The sequence below is a fragment of the Carassius gibelio genome, chromosome A25, assembly GCF_023724105.1.
Source record: "Carassius gibelio isolate Cgi1373 ecotype wild population from Czech Republic chromosome A25, carGib1.2-hapl.c, whole genome shotgun sequence".
In the NCBI taxonomy this organism is placed as follows: Eukaryota; Metazoa; Chordata; class Actinopteri; order Cypriniformes; family Cyprinidae; genus Carassius; species Carassius gibelio.
This window is the reverse complement of record NC_068395.1, coordinates 19,350,189-19,355,188: the sequence shown is the minus strand read 5'-3', so window position 1 is coordinate 19,355,188 and position 5,000 is coordinate 19,350,189. Positions and strand designations below refer to the sequence as shown.

At 36.9% G+C, this 5,000-nt stretch overlaps 1 protein-coding gene across 3 annotated transcripts in view; it reads left to right on the top strand.

Annotated features, from left to right (window-relative positions):
- The window catches only part of LOC127947410 (glutamic acid-rich protein-like), a 255,412-nt gene that overhangs the window by 128,803 nt on the left and 121,609 nt on the right, over window positions 1–5,000 (top strand). The window lies entirely within an intron of this gene.

Genomic DNA, 5,000 nt, shown 5'->3' with positions numbered 1-5,000 from the left:
CCATACCAACCTGAGGGCGCTAGAGAGCTACAGGAAGTGTTGGCTGCAGTTTGGAGAGGAAGGCTCTCCTCCATTTTGTTTTTTCTGTTAGTGTTTGTTTTGAGAGTTGTTTTTGGACTTTAGTTTATTTTTTGTGTGGTTTTTCAGTTTTAAACCACCTAACAGCGGCATCTTGCTGGCTGGAGGGTGGTTAATTTTTTGTTTGTGTTTTGTACAATGGACGGATTATGGCTGGATTATGGCTGTAGAGACACGCATGGCAAACGACACTGGACTGGCTGGAGAGAGACGCATGGCAAACGACACTGGACTGGCTGGAGAGAGACGCATGGCAAACGACACTGGACTGTCTGGAGAGAGACGCATGGCAAACCACACTGGACTGGCTGGAGAGAGACGCATGGCAAACGACACTGGACTGGCTGGAGAGAGACGCATGGCAAACAACACTGGACTGGAGAATCGACAACGAGCAGGACACGGTAAAAATCAAGATTTAAGAGATCTACTTGGTAAAAGGAAATACTTAAAGGAGGCAACAGTGATTGTGAATGTGGAAAATGTTAGTGAGGTGAAGGCTGTGGATATTATTAAAGCGGTGACGGAGAAATGTGGATATGGGGAAATCTTGGCATTAAGGCCAAGACAAGGAAAAGAATACGAGCTGACAATGGAAAAAGAAGAAACTTGTGATAAACTGACTGAGGGATTGGTAATAAATGGAGTGAACTGTGAGATAAAAAAACTTCAAAACAGAGACTATGTTGTCTCTTTCATGCATCTGCCCGTCTACCTTGCTGATGAAGAGATTTTAAATAAACTGGAGGTTTGGGGGGTTTCCCCAATTTCAAAAATAAAGCGGCGTGTTTATCCGGGCACCAGCATTGAGGATGGGACGAGATACGTAAAGGCACGGTTCCCGAAGGAGGTGGCCTCCCTCCCTTACAGCACAAAAATAGAAACGGCAGAGGGACCACAATATTTTCGGGTGATGCACAGTCATCAGGTTAAGACTTGTCGGCTGTGCATGAGCCCAGACCATGTGGTGAAGGACTGCCCGGAGTTCACGTGCCATAAATGCGAGGAGAGAGGCCATTTCGCGAGAAATTGCAATGCTGTGACGTGCCCGGATTGCAATTTGGTTTTAAATAAGTGTGAGTGTTGGATGCAGGGTGAGGAGGAGGAGGAGGAGCAGCAGGTGGGCGGGCAGGTGCATGAAAGAGACAACGAACAGCGAGTTGATGGAGAAACAGTACGAGGTGAAGGACTGGAATTAAATAAGGATATAGAACAACAGAAAGAGTGTACCGAACCGATTATACAAACACTACAGGATGGGGGAATTTGGTCACAGATGGATTTGACTGACAGCTTGCAAAATGCTTTGGATACTATGGAACTGGATGATGAAAGGAATAAAGTATTGAGTGATGCACAACAGGAGGGAATTTTATGTACACCGATGGATGTGACGGACAGTGTGCAAAAGGAGATGGACGCAGTAGAAATTAATGATGCTACAAAAGAGTGTGAACAAGGACAAGAAAATGAGGAGACGCAGGGGAAATCATCAAAAAGAAGAAGATCTGTGAAGGTAATACCCAATTTAGATACTGCAAGAAAAAGAGTGCTTAAAGAAGATGGTTTTGAATGTACAAATAAGTATGAATTGCTAAAGGGTTTGGAGGAGGTGGACTGAGTTTATGGGTTTTATGCATGTTTCTATATGTTTTATGCTGTTAAGAATAGTGACTTTTAATGCTAGAGGGCTGTCAGACATGGGAAAATTTGAAAAAGTGAAAGAAATGTGTAAAGGAGAAGATGTGATTTTATTACAAGAAACTAACTGGAGGGAAGAGTACATGACTGAAATAAGGAAAAGTTGGAGCGGAGAGATTTTATATAACAATGGTGATGGGAGGCTGGGAAGAGGAGTTGCAGTTTTAATAAAAGAAAACAGTGGTGTATCGTGTAAAACAATATATAATGACATGGATGGGAAATGTATTGCGGTTGAAATGGAGTATGAGGAGAAAAAAGTTATTTTAGTTAATATTCATGCACCAACAGTAGAGAATGAAAAGAAGGAATATTTTAATGTATTAAGAGAATTTTTAAAGAAACATAAAGAAGTTATTATGATGGGTGATTTTAATACTGTTTTCAGTAAATTAGAAATGGGAGAGGGAACGGTTTTTAAAAATGATAAAGGAAGAAAAGAACTGAAATTATTAATGGAAGAAAATAATATAATTGATGTATGGAGAGAAAGAAACGAAAAAAAGAAAGAATATTCAAGGAGGCAATTATTGGGTAATTTTATGTGTAAGACTAGGATTGATTTTATTTTATGTACAAGGAACATTGAAGGATTTATCGGTAATATTAAATATGAAGAATCAAGCTTAAGTGACCATAAACCAATTTTTATGCAAATAGACTGGAGTTCAGTGAAGAAAGGGCCGGGGGTATGGGTATTAAATGTAGAGGTTTTGAAGAATGAGGACTATGTGTTAAGTATTAAAGAAATTATTGAAAAAGAAAAGGAGAATGGAATGTACGGCGAAGATAAAAGGATATGGTGGGAAAATGTTAAATATTTAGTTAAAAAATTCACAATAAAGTACAGTAAATTAATACAGAGAAGTAAGAGGAAGAAGGAGAGAGAAATAAGAGAAAAATTGGAAAAAGAATTAAATGAGAATGGGAAAGATATACAAAAAATAAAAGAATTGGAGGGAATATTGAAAGAAATGGAAGAGGAAAAATATGAAGGCGCAAGACTAAGAAGTAAAGCTAAATATACTGTGGAGGGTGAAAAATGTACAAAGTTTTTTTTTGATTTAGAAAAAATAAGAGGGAAGGCTGGAATGATTAAAGAAATAAGAGGGAAAAATGGTGTAGTTGTGGAAACTAATGAGGAAATATTAAAAGAAATAAAGGCATACTATGAGAACCTGTTTAGTACTGAGGGGGTGGGGGAAGAAGAGAAACTGGAGTTACTGAAGCAAATAAAAACAACAGTAGGAGAAGTAGACAAAAAAGAATGTGATGAAGAGATAAGAGAAGAATAGATTAAAAGAGCAATAAGTGAATTAAACAAAAAGAAAAGTCCAGGTGTAGATGGTTTGGGGAGTGAATTTTATATAGTTTTTAAAGATTTTTTAACTAGCATTTTAAAAGAAGTATATGTAGAGGTGTTTAAGAAAGGAGAATTAAATCAAAGAATGGGAATGGGTTTAATGAAATTGATATACAAGAGAAAAGGAGAGAAGACAGATTTAAAGAACTATAGACCGATTACAATGCTGAATACTGATTTAAAGATTTTATCTAAAATTTTAGCCAACAGATTGAAAGAAGTCATGCCGAGTATAATTAAAACTAACCAAGTGTACGGAGTGAAAGGGAGAGACATAGCAGATACAACTATTAGTATAAAAGATATGATAAGATACATACATGAAAGCAATAAAGATGGGTTTATTATCAGTTTAGATTTTGAGAAAGCTTTTGACAGGGTGGAGCATGGTTTTTTATTTGATGTTTTAAAAAGTTTTGGTTTTGGAGAGAATTTTATGAAATGGATTAGGATTTTATACAAAGGCGCAATAACAAAAATTAAATATAATGGGTTTTTAACACAGTGTTTTAAAATTACTAGATCGATAAGACAAGGATGTCCGTTGTCAGCTCTTTTATATTCTTTAGTTGCAGAACCTTTGGGATTGGCTGTAAAACATGGAGAGGGGATAAAAGGCATAGGCATCGAGGGAGGGGAAAGTAAAATTTTTCAGTACGCCAATGACACAACATTATTGTTAAAAGATCTGAAGAGTGTGGAAAATGCAATTCAAATTGTACAAAAGTATTGTAGGGGATCAGGAGCTAAAGTAAATGAGGACAAAACGCTGTATATGAGATTTGGAGGGGCACCGGTTTTAACAGAACATTTTACCTTTAAGGAAACTAAAGAAATGAAGATTTTAGGTGTTTTAATGGGGAGGGATGAAAAGAAAGCAGATGAAACTATGTGGGAAGAAGCTTTAGGAGGGATTGAAAGAAGATTGAATTTTTGGAGAATGAGAACATTAACTTTGAAAGGGAAGGTTTTAGTTCTTAATGTTTTAATGGTTTCGAAATTGTGGTATATTTTATATGTGTCATCTATGCCGTTGTGGGTAGAAAAAAGGCTGAAAAAATGTTTTTTTTTAGATTTTTTATGGGAAGGGAAGCCCCCAAGAATAGCATACAACACTTTAATAGGAGCAGTGAAGAAGGGAGGACTGGGGTTAATGGATGTGGAGCAAAGAAAGAACAGCTTGAGAGTGAAAATAATAAAAAAGTACTTGGATGAAGAAAACGAAGTGGCATGGAAGAGAACAATGGGGCATTTTTTAAGTAAGTGTAGTAATTTTAATTTGGGGGACAACATTTTATGGATGAAAGTTAAAAAATGGATGACGGAGGGGCTGCCAGATTTTTATAAAGAACTGATGGGGGCATGGGGCAAATTTTTAACGAATGTGCATTTTAAGCCACAAGGCAGAGAGAACATTTTAAATCAGCCTTTATTCTTAAACAACGGCATTTTAAGTCAAGGGAAGGAGGTTTTTTTTAAGAAGTGGTGGGATGTGGGAATCACGAAAGTCAGAGATGTTTTATATGAATTCAAAGAGGGGTTTTTACCAGTGCAATACATTGTGGATGTGATGGAGGAGGCAAAGGAGGATTATAGCAGACGAGAGATAACAAACAAGTATGATGTAATTAAGAATGCAATACCTCAAGAGTGGATAAACAGAATTGACAACATGGAAGAAGAGAAACCTGGGAAAGATGTGTATGTGAGGCTAGGGGAAAAACTGTGTGCTTTTAATGAATGTACTGTGAAAATGTTTTATTGTGTTTTTAGAGATACTGTTTTTAAGAAACCTGTTGTAAACGAATACTGGATAAGGTTGTTCAATGATGTAAAAGAAGAGAATATATGGAGGAAC